The sequence below is a fragment of the Grammomys surdaster genome, unplaced genomic scaffold (genome assembly GCF_004785775.1).
Source record: "Grammomys surdaster isolate TR1022 unplaced genomic scaffold, NIH_TR_1.0 185, whole genome shotgun sequence".
Taxonomy (NCBI): domain Eukaryota; kingdom Metazoa; phylum Chordata; class Mammalia; order Rodentia; family Muridae; genus Grammomys; species Grammomys surdaster.
The window spans coordinates 14933866-14948579 of record NW_021604630.1 but is presented as its reverse complement, the minus strand read 5'-3'; the positions used below and the strand labels follow the sequence as shown (position 1 = coordinate 14948579).

The window sequence follows — 14714 nt, the reverse complement described above, 5'->3', positions numbered from 1 at the left end:
TCTTCACATAGTAGTGACCCAACCACAAAATTATTGTTGTTGCTATTTCATAACTGTAATTTTGCTACTGTTAAGAATCATCATGTAAATATCTGTGTTTTCCAATGATCTGATGGTAACCCCTGTGAAAGGGTTGTTTGACACCCGCTAAAGGAGCCATAACCCAGAGATTTAAGAATTGTTGCTCTAAGCTATCACTAAAATGGTCTGCCATTGCAGTTCAGAATTATTTTTGGCAGAGAAGCTTGCTAGAAAAATCTGATGGCCACCTCAGGTCCACTGTATTGCAGAAACTCTTCATAAGCCTCACCCTAGGCTAACAAACAAAGCAGGCTTATTGCGTGAACATTGGCTGCTACTCTTGGGATGTGGGACACAGAGTATAAAAGAAGAAGATGGACAATGGCTAAATCATTTTACTGCCCGGTCTTTCCCAGTCTGTCAAGCAAGCTGCAAATGCTCCTGGCTTGAGCTTACTTTAAGTGCAGTATAAGAGATCAGATTGTTATTATTGTTGTTTTGTTTTATTTTGCAGTGGATACTGGTTTCTCTAAGTAGTATTTTCCCTCTCAAGGAAGTTTCTCTGAGATAGTGAAACTCCTGAGGAAAGGACAGAAGAGGCACTGATGAATGTAGTGATATTCACTGCTGTCGTTTGACTCAAAATGATGATACACAGGAACTTTTAGGGGAAAGAGAACCTTACCTAATGAGATCTATATAAATTATGCAATGAGCCCATCTCCCTGTAAAATTTCCCTAGTATGACAGCTGATATTTATTACCAACCAGACTGGATTTAGAACCATCTATAAGTTCATAGTGAGACACAAGTGAATATGGATCTATGAAGCATTTGTAGAGTGAATTAAAGATCCAACCACATGAAATGTGACTGGCACCATCGCATGAGTTGGCATCAAGATAGAATAAAAGAGAAAAATAAAGGAAACCATTCAGCAGATGGTATTTCCATTTCTCTGCTTCTAGTTCCTCACGAAGAAACCCATCCTCTATGTTCCTTAGCTACCATGATGTTCTGTCTAAGCATATGGAATGGAGTACCACGTATTGAACCCTCTCAAACCATTCCTCACATTAGTTGATTCCATCAGGTATTTAATCACAGCGGTGACTGACTAACTCCCCTCATCTGTTTTTGATGAAACAAAGCATGGGTCTAGCCAACTGTAAGCAGCAAATAGGAGTACAGGAGGTCATATTATAGTAAACTTTTTAAAAGTTCTTTTTCTATGCACCACAGGAGTCTGAGTTTCTCTAGGGATGGCAACATAGTGGTCTTTGTTGGAAAGTAATGTGGATATGCTGCACCCAGAATCCTGTGATATAAGCAAGAGGATCTTGCCAGCTACTATGGAGTACTAGAGAAAGGAAAACATCAGAAGGTAAGCTAAGGAACCAAGCTGCTATGACATTGCTTAAAATTCAAGATTAAATGGAGCCTCATTTTATGTCATAGTAGCTCTCTCTCTCTCTCTGTCTCTGTCTCTGTCTCTCTCTCTCTCTCTCTCTCTCTCTCTCTCTCTCTCTGTGTGTGTGTGTGTGTGCTTGTGTGTCCATCCATCTGTCCATGTGTCTGTCTTGTATCTATTTCATAATGGAGCTCAGGCTAGCCTAAAATACCTCTATAGCTAGGAATGACATTGAATTTCTGATTCCCTTGCTGTACTTGCCCCAAGGAAGGTATATAAGGTATAGATATAGGGTTATAACTGTAGACCATTGTTGTCAATTCAAACTTTATCTCTTGCTTTTCCTTAGCTGATTTCAGGAGAAACTATATTTTAAGTGGAGTTAAAGTATCTCTGTCTTCATCCTGGAATCGGAATGAATATTTACATTCTGAGAATGTTAAGAAATTTCAAAATGAAGAGATATCAGATTTCCATAGCATTAGCCTCTGCTGACCTATGGCAGGAAAATATACCTGGCTTCAGCTAATGGGCTTTGGAAGATGTTCACAGTGGACCTTAGAAGCAAATGTGAGCTTCCAGGCTGATTATTGTCCTTTTGTGTGGGTGCTTCCAACTCTAAATGTGTGGGAGACATTAATGTATTACATGGTTGTATTTTCTTGGTGGCCAGGCAAGACATTCTTGTCTGGATTTTATAGGAAGAGCTGAATATAGCGAACATCTAATGAGGCATAGAAATTGTTCTTAATCTTGTATACCTCTCCTCCCTTAGGCATAAAATATCCAGCATAGCAACTTGGAAAAGAAAGCAAAACTACTTCGTTAACGAAGGGTTTGAGGTAAGAAGGGCAGTAAGACATGCAGTAGCTCGGTACAGAAGCCTGTTATAGATAGAAGAAAAAATATATAACAAGAGCTGTAGGTTCACAGTGAATTCAATCACTGATTCTAGTCAGTTACTGCTCCCATAACCTGGGTGGTTATAGGCATTGTGTGTGCTTGAATCAATCCACTGAACAGATTGATAGCTCTTGGTGTGTGGCATTATGCACTGGCCATGTCTATTTTGCCATACCAAAGGATCCTGGTTACTTATCTCTTACATAGTAAGGTCTCCCACTTTTGCAGTTAGTGCCCTTCCAGGGTAATCTGATCCTTCATTCTATTTACCATCAGCGAGTAAGTCAGGGTTTATTATCATGAGTGCTTTCTATATTTAACTTCCAAAATTTTCCCTATATCCATAATGTTGTCGGTCAGAACACTCATGATTAGTGGACTTACTGCATGTGGTCCTTCATCAGAGCTAACTGGCAAACCCTGATGATTGCTTATAAAGTGATGTGTTGAACTGTGGGTGAATTTGCAGTGTTGTCTTGCAGTTGGGAAAACTGTAGATTCTTCAGGCCATAACACCTCATTGGACACTTTAGGAATTAGGGGGTTGACTGGACTCTTCAGGGAATGAACGCAGATTACACTACTACTTATAGCACTTTATAAAGGGAATCCATCAATCAGTTCCTTTTGAATAAGGCCAGAGTCAGAAGTCTCTGTGCATTTTGGAATTCCATAACCCTAATATCTGCTTTAAATGCCTGACCAACAACTTTGAGATTTTGAACCTCTGATGACTGCAAATTGCTCTCATGCAGAAATTCTTCTCCCAAGTTTTGTTGTCTTGTCATCTGCCTCACTGTGGAGTTTTCAATTCAGAACCAAAGTACCCTTCATGCCTGGGCCATGTACACTAATAAATTGGCTGATATGAGTCCAAGCAGCATCTCCTTAGTTACTAAGATTATCCATTCTTGGTGATTCTACATAAAATGAGTGTGTTCCACTCTAATATGTGGTTATAATTCATGCCCAGTCTCTTCTGCTCTGGATAGTAAAGCCTTGGGGATCATTGCTACATTTCTATTGACTTGTATAGTATTCTCAGTGGCCTCAATGTTTTGACATGTCACTTAGAAAACTACAGGCTAGCAGATTCAAGATATCTCTCGTTGAGATAAAAAACAGGGGCAATGGTTCACAACTACAAATTACAGTGTTGAGATGGAGCTATATATATACCAAGACCCTGCTTCTTGGTGAAACTACCATAATTAAGCATCCAACCAAGTCTGCCCTATGAAAACTGTAATTTCTCCTGTCAAACACTGTAACATGTCCACCAATGGACCCTATAGTTCTGGGGCAGAGGTTGCTGCTCTAAGTTAAGATCAGGGTTCCTGTTAGCCTTTGATTAGCCATTGATCTTATTCATTGCCGTAAGACTAGCTACAGACCCTTCTGATCTCTTTCATGCCGGCTAGTAGTGCTTTACCACTATTGCTATCATTCTGGGTGCATTATTGCTGCTCTGGAGTGTTTGTTCCTGGCAAACAAATGCCATTCAGATTGAAGCATGAATAGAAAGGACAGATAGGAATGGCTGACCTCACACAAACTCTCCAGAAAAGGGTTGACTATATTTTTAAAACTGAACAGAAAGTGTTAACACTATTAGCTTGTTAGGAGGCCATGTGAAAAGTGCTAAGAACTTTTGCACAAAAGCAATATAGATAATAATTGGGACTCATAAGTACAAGCAATAGTACTTTTCCAGGGGTACCATGTACCCCTGTGCTGCAACGCCAAGTAGAGAATCATTTTTCTCTCAGGCAGCCTGGCAATTCACATATGTGGAGTGGACATAAGGGAGCTCTCTTTAGACACAATATTTTTGAGCAGGCGCTGGCAGTTATTTCTACCTTGGGTGTCCTCCAATTAGAAATAGTGGGAGAAAATTGATCGCTGACTTCCTCCTGAAGTGATCCATGAGACCAACATATGCTGATAAATAACCAAATTGGTTTCTGCTCACTGACCAAGGCTGCTTTAGATGATAGGATTGGGGCAGTATTTTCTATTTATTGGAATAGTCAGAGTTTGTGCAAATCCTAAAACATCCTGGATAAATGCCTTAAACAAGCCCCAGAGTCAATATACAGAACTGGATGGCTAGCAAGATCTGTTTAGCTAGTTGGGACTGATAGCCCAAAGAGTTAGATTGGGGTCACTAAGTTTGCTTGGAGCCTACCTGTACTAAACTCAGTCTAAGGCTACCTAAAACAGATTGGAAGGTAGCCCAGTTCCTTTCAGTTGAATTAAGAAGAGTTGCTCTGAACTGGCTTCTTCATGGAGATTTTATCACAAGCCAGAATGGTACAGAAATGAGGAACATGTACTGTGAGAAAAGACCGACACAAGACCACCCCAGCATATCTGCCTATCTTGGCAGAAATATCCTAACTTTTCTTTGCTTAGAAAAACAGTCATCAGAAAAAGAGGGGAAGAGGAGGAGAGAGAGGGATGTAGCACCATGGATAACCACACATGTACTGAGAGCAGTCCTGGGTAAAAAATTATCTAGGTTAGTTAATTGGGAAACACCTATAATTATGTGATCATGTTGTTATTGAGCATTGCCAAATATATAAAGCCTTTGATTAATATTTAAAAAAGAGAAACAGTCATGGAAGATAGAGAGCTTCTGTCATTCTGGTACAAAGGACTAACATCTTTTTTTTTGATCAACAGTAAATGATATATTTGTATAATGCATAGCTTAAAACCTTTTAAAGTGAATGCCTGTCATTGGTGCTGAACGATACAGGAATCAATCACATAAATTGTCCTATTACTTTACAGAGTCCTCAGATAAGAGGATTTCAGGACAGCAGAGAAGCCGAGAGACTCTTGGGAGACATAAACACATGAAGCCTGCTCACCCCTGAAGTGAGGTTATGATGTCAGTGGCAGCTGGGAAAATGCTAAAGAGGCTTAGCCTTTCTGAGAGAAATGAGAGACTCTAAAGAGGAGGAGGTGCCCATTGTGGGGACAGATTCATGTCACAAAAAAGACAAACATCTTAAAGTCTAGGAATTAAAGGACAAGTTTCTGCTCCAAAGGTAGACTATGCTGGCCACCTATTATATAACAGGATCCTTGAAGCTTACCCATTCTCTTCTTCATTGTGGGCTCCTCTAGTGCAGCTTCCTGTTGTTGTCTGCCATGTGAAATTAGCATTCATGAAAACAGATGAAAAATAAAGTTATTATAGCTAGGTTACTGTTTTGAATAACAAACTGGTTTATTTGGGTTTAGAGTAACCCAAATTCCTCCTGCTTCCTTCCATACAACTATGGTGGGATAGCACTCAAATCATTCAGAGTTCCTAACAAGCTCCAGTGGATTCTTGGAGTTATCCCTCTATTTGAGAGAAGCCCCTTTTGTGTGAAAATGTACAATCTGATTAATTTCAGAGAGGAAGGTGGAAAGTCCAATACTAAATCTCTCTCAAATAAAGTTGTGCTATAAACAAAAATAAGAGTTTCTATACTGGCTGTATTATTGCAAAAAAAATGGTTTAATATTTTTGAAAAACTGGCTGAATTCTCAGAAGAGTACAATGAGCAGAGAAAACTGAGGTCTGAAAAGAGAGTGGTTCTCAGCAGTCAAGGTTCTGCTGTGGTCCTGAGCAGGTTTTATAAGGAACATTATGCAGCCAAGTGTCTATGGAGTTACCAAGCTGCTCCAGTTGAGATGTGCTGTTTGTTTAGTAGTTGTTGTGGTGTGCCTATTGAGTCTCACCCTAGAAAGCAACATGATTCAGAAGGATGCACTCAAGGACAAAGTGAAATAGCTGTCAGTTTTCTGATTGTTTTGTCTTTTGGAGGGGGCATCATGGACCACATGCAGCTTCTCTTTCATCCCACTTCAACCACACTAGCTTGCTCTGTTTTCCTAAAGTATGAACTTTCCCCCACATAGGAGATTTTATGAGTGCTTATTTAAGAATGATAAGTTCCTTCCTATGATTTTTGTCTTTTACTCACTCAGTCCATTCAACAAGCATTTAGCAAGATTCTATACATGACAGTTGTTCTATATTGTGCAGATGAAGCAAAAGACAATCACAAAACAACTTTCTATTAACAAAAATTCCTATTTGCAAATATTTTATACTATAGTGGAATATAGAAGCACAGACTATGAAGTATGTAAATAAATGATACAAATGGTATTTTAAAAGATAACAAATACTACAGAGAAAATTGAACTAGTGTTCTGGTTAGCTTATTGCCAGCTTGACACATGCTAGAGTCATTTGGAAGAAGAGATGCTCAAGGAGAAAATACTTCCATAAGATTTGCCTATAGGCTCCTGTTAAAGCTTGTTTCTAACTACGTCAACAAGCTGGCAGCCAAAGTACATGACTTGAAACTGATAATGGAACCCCAGACAGAGCTATTAATTTACCAGGTTGGCAAGCCAAGGATGGGTAAGATTCTGCACAGAGCCTTGCCAACCTAAGACATAAGTGCATTGCTTTTAATAATGCATATTCCATGATGGGTAAGGAAGGCATTCTTGTCGGAATGACCTAAGACAGGCTCAGTGTTGCTAATAAAATAAAAAAGGGGGAGAGGTAGAGAGCCTTTGGGGCTGCTTGGCAAGAATCTGACATGGACCAAGGACAAGAAAGTGGGCTGCTTGGCAGGAATATGACATTGGCCAAGCACAAGGAAGTAGGCTTCAGGCAAGAATCTGACATTAGGCTAGAATAAAGAAGCAACTTCAGGTAGGAATCTAAATCTTAGTCTAGAACAAAGAAGTAATCTCAGGCAGGAACCTAAATATTAGGCTTGAACAAAGAAGTAATTTCAGGAAGGAATCTAAATATTAGGCTAGAACAAGAAAGTAGGCTTCAGACATGAAAATGACCTTGGGCTAGGACAGGGAAGTAAGCTCAGATACTTTGATCATCCTAATAAGCCTTTAGAAACAGTGATCATGGGAATGTTCACATAATTGGGTTTAATGCCTTGCTTTTTCTTTGACTATTTGTGTTTATTGTCTTGCTTGTTGCCTGACTATTTGCATCTATTGTATTGCTAGACCCCCAATTATAACTGACCTTAAAACATGCATGTAATCAAAATGGTATAAAAGCATAAAGGAAGAAGGGGTATAGGATAGGGGCTTCTAGGGAGGGAAAATGGGGAAAGGGGATAATATCGGTATTATAAATAAACTATCCAATAAAAAAATCTTAAAATGCTTCAAAAAAAGAGATTTGCCTGTAGGCAAGTTAATAGTACATTTCTTAAATTAGTGATTGGTGTAGGACCCCCATCTCATTGTTGGCAGAACCAACCTTAAGTATGTGGTAGTGTGGAGCATTTAAAAAAGCAGACAGAGAAAGCCAGAAGCAGGCCAGTAAGTAGCATCCCTCCATTGCCTCTGCATCAATTGTTACCTCCATAAAGGACATGGAAAAGTAAGTCTCTTTCTTTTTGATTCTTCCTCCTGCCCTCACTAGCAAGTCTATTCCTTCGCTAACATTAGAGCGTTTTTTTTTTTTTTTAATTCTGGCATATATTGGAGATATCCAGCCTCAGGGTCTGAACAATTTCTGGGTTCTTGAACTTTCTTACATAGGTAGCCATTATTAGATTAGCTAGACCACAGCCTGTAAATTATTCTAATAAGCCTCATGTGTGTGTGTGTGTGTGTGTGTTTGTAGAGTGAGAGAGAGAGAGATTTTAGAGTAAGCTCTGTTACTCTAAAGAACCCTAAGATACTAAAACCACCAATGAGAGCAATAGTAACAGGTAATTGAGATAATAGTTAGAATAAAATATAGAGAACATCTCAGGAGTAACATGTGAGCAAAGACCACAACATAGCAGAGAGGGAGTGGTGTCTAGGTTATCTGGAGGAAGCTAAGTCAGGGAAGATGAAGTCAGAAGTAAAGAGGCCTGTGATATACTGGACTTCAGAACCAAGTGTGAAGTAGAGAGAGATAGAAGAAGAGCTGAAGTCATAAATGTGCTGAGACTGAATCACATTGAACCTCAGCATCCTTATAGAGAATATTGGGATTTCTACATAACATATGAAGTAGAGTTCATATACTCTAACAGGATGGAATGATGGGTGATTGATGGGAGAAGAGAACACAAGGGAAACACACAGCTTCAGTTGTACTCTACTGTCTTAGGGAAAGTCAGGTGGTTATGAACATAGTGCAGAAGTAACACAATGCCAAATACAGGATCCCAGAAAGTCTATCTTTCATTGAGAGGAAAGGTAGCATAAATAGACTTGGGAAGATTTGGTGATGAACAAGGAAAACAGCTTCTAATTGCTTCTAATTTTTTTTTTAATGAAGTAAGGATCAGAACTCAGTAGATGACAAAAGAAAGGCATGGAGCTTCACTTAGAACTGGAGGAAACCTGACTAGAAGATGTAGCAGTATTTCTAGTGCTGTGAAGAGTTTTCTGGAGGTTTGCAATCATTACTTTCTTGAGTCTCTTTGTCATGGTCATGCATTTTCCCTGGGCTAAATTCAATGCCAGTTGCAGGTATGAAATAAACAAGAAATGTATAATTCAACATGAATATCATTCCGTAGAGCAGTCTCTCTTCACATTCTCAAGAACATAAGCATACTTTAATTCTGTGCATAGCATGGTATGAAGTATTTTGTTATTGTTGACTTGGTTTTCTGTGTAATACTTTTTCCTCAAATGAAAAGATAAGAGCAGACAGGTTTATTCCTTGTCCACTGCAACATTTGAAAACAGTGCTTAGGATTTAGTAAGTGTCTAAATGCTCGTTCCTTTTAAGGCTATTTAGATATTGAGCATATGTATATACAAATTTGACTAAAGAGAATTTCACTTGCTATTTTGAAACATAAGGTAATACTAACAAATAGTAATTGAGTAATTGACCCCACAAACCACAACACTTTGATGCTTATTTATAGCTTTTAATATTTTGGAGAAAGGAACTTACTTGCCACAAACCATACTGGACTCAAGATTAACTACGGCAGCAGCCACTGAATGCAACCATTTACCACAATGACATCATAATGTTTGTACTGGAACAGAAATGGGATGAAAAGCCCAGAATTTTCAAGTATGGTCTCCTTCTAAAATAGTTCATCAGGAAATAAACAGGCACAGGAAGATTGACTTCTGAGATCCATTAGACACATTCAAGTCAAAGATTTCCAAGTGAGTCTACTTTTCTTACCCCAAGAGTTTATTTATTTTTGGTAAAAGGCAGAAAAAAATAGTTTCCATAAGGAAAATCTGCTTCTAAAGAATAATTCAACATCTTTCGATTTATTTATTTACTTATTTATTTAGCACTGAGGCTTATTGGAGTATCCTAATACAGACACTGGGGCTTGCCCACGGTGCTCTTGGTATACAAAGCCCAGATGTTTTGTCAGTTTTTCTTGAACAAGGACACCAAGGAATTGACAGCCAGGTGGATGCTGTAAACAACTCATCATCGGTCATCTTCATGTGGCCGACAGGAACAGCCAGCCATGGCATCTTCTTCATCTGGAACATCCACTTTTCACCCCATCCACTTTGCCCACCATGTTTTCATTGTGTGTCAGCAGAGAGGGGAATTTGCCATCCTTGTTTAGGCCTGGGCCCAGGATACATGGAATCTGCTTACTCAGAGACTTAGAAGCCAAAACCACATCATACTTCTTCGCCAGCTTTTTTCCTAACTTCTTGTTCTTATTAATATTCTTAAGGACCTCCACCACTTCCAGAAACTTGTAGTGGTTGTGCTGATTCCTGTACAGGACTTCCATTGTTGCCTGGTACAGGGTGTTCATGAGTCTTTACTGCTCATGGCTGCTCCTGCTGTGGAAACCAGAAAAGCAATTCGAAAATCTTGATATATATTGAAAGACACAAAAGTCATGGAGCAGTGGGAATAACAGTTTAGGTACTGAGTCTTTATAAACACTTGCCTAGGTCAAGAAACAGCACACAGACCTCATTTATGTAAACTAAAAAATGTATACAGTTAGTGTAATACTACAATACTGGGTCTTGACACATTACCTGTATACATAACTATTACTGTTATTAATAACTTTTAGGACACTGTCTTATGCCCAACAAGACATCATTAATTCTTTAGGTCTTCCTTTCCCTCTTAGGGGAGGGCTTTTCTAGCCACTAAATTTTTCTACCTAATAATCAAATACAGGAACCAGATTCCACAAGGTTCTTTAACTAATGAGACATCAAGTGCTGTTTTCACCGGAATTTTTGGAGAGCAAACAGTCCTTCAGGGTCAAACACAAATACAACAGTGGAAGAGTTGTTAGATGAAATCTTTCAATGGATTTGACTCCTGGTAAATTTTATGACATGCTCCAGCGTCCCACTGATAGGGATCCCATCTTAGTTAGTATTTTGTCCAACTACTGAAGAGGGCCATTCAGATGAATTTCAATCTAGCAAGGAGTACTTCTTACTGTCTGCTTCTGATTTTCTGCTCCCCACCCTTTCACAAAACCCATTCTTACTGTGCACATTTAAGTTAACTGATAAATGGCTTCAAAACCCTAGTTAACAGACTGTGCCAAACAGCAAATTCTTTGTTATTAAAGATCTTCAGGCTTTGGAAGCTCTGGTTGAAACTTTTGATACTCCTTCTAGAAAGGACCAAAGCACTCACACTTTGATCTTCCTTCTTCTTCTTGAGTTTCATGTAGTCTATATGTTGTGTCTTAGGTATTGTGAGCTTTTGGGCTAATATCCACTTATCAGTGAGTGCATACCATGTATGTTCTTTTGAGATTGGTTCACCTCACTCAGGATGATATTTTCCAGCTCCATCCATTTGCGTAAGAATTTCATGAACTCATTGTTTTTAATAGCTGAGTAGTACTCCATTGTGTAAATGTACCACATTTTCCTCATCCATTCTTCTGTTGAAGGACATCTGGGTTCTTTCCAACTTCTGGCTATTATAAATAAGGCTGCTATGAACATAGAGGAGCATGTGTCCCTGTTGCATGTTGAAACACCTTTTGGGTATATGCCCAGGAGTGGTATAGCTGAGTCCTCAGGTAACACTGTGTTCAATTTTCTGAGATACCGCCAGACTGCTTTCCATAGTGGTTGTACCAGTTTACAATCCCACCAACAGTGGAGGAGTGTTCCTCTTTCTCCACATCCTCGTCAACATCTGCTATCACCTGTGTTTTTGATCTTAGCCATTCTGACTGGTGTGAGGTGGAATCTCAGGGTTGTTTTCATTTGCATTTCCCTGATGACTAGGGATACTGAACACTTCTTTAAGTGCTTCTCAACCATTCTAGCTTCCTCACTTGAGAATTATTTGTTCAGCTCTGTGCTCCATTTTTTAATAGGGTTCTTTGATTGTCTAGAGTCTAATTTCTTCAGTTCTTTGTACACCTTGGATATTAGCCCTTTATCAGATGTAGGGTTAGTAAAGATCTTTTCCCAACCTGTTGGTTGCCGCTATGTCCTATTGACTGTGTCCTTTGCTTTACAGAAGCTTTGCAGTTTTATGACATTCTATTTGTCAATTCTTGGTCTTAGAGCAAAGGCCATTGGTGATCTGTTCAGGAACTTTTCTCCTGTGCCCATGTGTTCCCCAATTTCTCTTCTATTAGTTTCAGTGTTTCTGGTTTTATGTGGCGGTCCTTGATCCACGTGGAATTGACTTTTGTACAAGGAGATAAGTATGGATCAATTTGCATTCTTCTACATGATGACCTCCAGTTGGACCAGCACCATTTGTTGAAAATGCTGTCTTTTTTTCACTGGATGGTTTTAGCTCCTTTGTCAAAGATCAAGTGACCATAGGTATGGGGGTTCATTTCTGGGTCTTCTATTCCATTGATCCTCCTGCCTGTCTCTGTTCCAATACCATGCAGTTTTATCACTATTGCTTTGTAGTATAGCTTGAAATCAGGGATGGTGATTCCTCCAGAAGTTCTTTTATTGCTGCATAGGGGTTGATGTCAAAAGTATCCCCTCTCCAGGAAAAAGACATCGGGACTGGTATGGCCTTCATGCTTCACTGGACAATGACAGGATGACTGCAGCCATTACAAAGTCCCCTTCAATTACTGGAGGTCAAGCCTCTATTTCCGACTTCGAAAGATTAGATTCGCCACAGCCCATCTATACTTAGAGAAGGGAGGAGATGTCAGGGCCATCCCTGCTTACACACTGAAGGCCTAAAATCAGCCATAGGCCTAAAATTAGCAATAGGCCTGTCATACATGTATGCTAACACCAAGTCTTGGGTCTCTGTGGATAAACACTGAAACGGATGGCTATAAGCTATTGTAAACAGGCAGTTTTTATGATAATTTACCAGCCTGAGTAGTTATAGACTTTGTAAATAGGTAGCCTTGGCAGATATTACCAACTTAGATAAGGACAAGTGAATCATAGGCAGAGTCATAGTGACCTATCCCCTGAACCCTCACCCAGCCAATACTCTGTTCTGAAAAATATCTGTATTCCCCCGAACACCCACGCTCCAGTGTCATCCCCTTCCCCATGTCCTGCCTTTTTGTGTTTATAACCCCTGTGTGAATGAGTATAAATTAGAATTTGAAAAAAAATAAATTATATATATTTAAAAAAAATAAAGATTTTCAGGTAACAGCCTGGTAGAACTCTACACACTGTTGCATTGTGCCAGCCACATCTTGGGGCTGTATTTCAGTTAAATCTCCACAAGGACTGCATGGGCACTTAGGCAGTGTATACTAACTTCCCCAGCTATGTAACTACAAGTGTACTTTCCTTCCTAGAGGCCTCCTTGTCACTTTTCCAGGAGCATTTTGGTTAAGGCTAGAAAGCAAGTTGAGACAGTGACTGAGAGCTATGATGAATGGATGATGTCCCCAACTCTCTGATTTAGTTAATAATACACTATTAAACAGAAAATGCAGGTTCCAATTAACAGGCAACAAATCCAAACTGTGATTAAGAGTACAGCTGGAGAAAAGTCTGTGTCCACACTGTGCTTCAACTGTTGCGCCCTCATTTCTCCATCTACACCGATATATCCAGGTGGTGGAGTTTCTAGGATGTAATTACTCTGGGCTCATCAGCTCCAGATGGGAAATTAGTATTTTCTAGAATGGAATGAGCACCACCATCCAGAGGTGGAAGTTCTCTTAGAATATCTGTGTGCTAAGGCATGAATCCTGAGGACAAAACTGGTGTCTGAACTCTCTGGCAGTGGACAGGATTTACACATATTTCACCCCTTTTCTCAGATTAAAAGCAACACTCACAGTTTCCAATTGCCTTGAGCTTTTGTTGACTATGAAGGTCCAACCAACGCCATAACCAGCAATATGTAACCCTTGCCCATGTAAAACCTGAAGATAAGCATCAAGATAGCTGGTTTGTTCAGAGAAACTGCAAATGCCTGTTTCATCCCACTGATCGACAGGATTTGATGTACTCAGTCCTCAAATTTCAGAGCAAGTGTCAGTATGCTCACACATGTAATACTGCGTTCTGAGTGGTGATTTCTTGCTTCCTCAAGCTCACCAGAGCATCCTGTTCCTTTAGCTCGCTAGCCAAACTTTTCACTGCTTTCCTGTACTTTTTCTCCTGTCCATTCTGCTTCTGCCACCTGCTCCTCCAGAACCGCCAGAGGATTTCTTTCCTTCCCAGTAGTTTCTTCACCACTGCCAGAGCAAACGGCAAGATCGACAACATTTTCTTACTGAGGGTAACAATCCACACTCAGAACCACACACACCCCCATGCCATCTCTCCCTTTTGCCTCTGAGGGTGCTCATCGAGAACCCACCCATACACTCCCGCCTCACTGATCTATCATCCCCCTACACCAGGGAATCAAGCCTCCACAGGGCCAAGGGCCTCCTATCCCAATGACACCAGATAAGGCAATCCTCTCCTACATATACAGCTGGAGCCATGGGTCCGTCCACGTGTATTCTTTGGTTAGTGGTTTAGTCCCTGGGGGCTCTGGGGGGATTGGTTGGTTGATATTGTTGTTCTTCCTATAGGGTTGCAAACCCCTCAGCTCCTTCAGTCCTTCTAGCTCTTCCATTGGGGTCCCTGAGCTCAGTCTGATGATTGGCTGCATGCGTCTGGATCTGCACTCGTCAGGTGCTGGCAGAACCTCTCATAGGACAGTCATATCAGGCTCTTTTCCAAAAGCACTTCTTGGCATCAGCAATAGTGTCAGGGTTTGGTATCTGCAGATGGGATAGATCCCTGGGTTGGGGGGGGTCATCTCTGTGTGGCCTTTTCTTCAGTCTCTGGTGCATTATTTTTTTGTCCCTGTCTTTCCTTTAGACGGGAATAATTCTGGGTTGAAAACTTTGAGATGGGTGGGTGGCCCTAACCCTCAACTGGGGGCAGTGCCTATCT

At 40.2% G+C, this 14714-nt stretch overlaps 2 pseudogenes; both read right to left on the bottom strand.

Moving 5' to 3' along the window:
* Window positions 1-9672: 9672 nt before the first annotated feature.
* Window positions 9673-10114, bottom strand: LOC114621817 (annotated as a pseudogene).
* A 561-nt stretch (window positions 10115-10675) lies between these two features.
* Window positions 10676-14033, bottom strand: LOC114621942 (annotated as a pseudogene).
* Window positions 14034-14714: the final 681 nt, after the last annotated feature.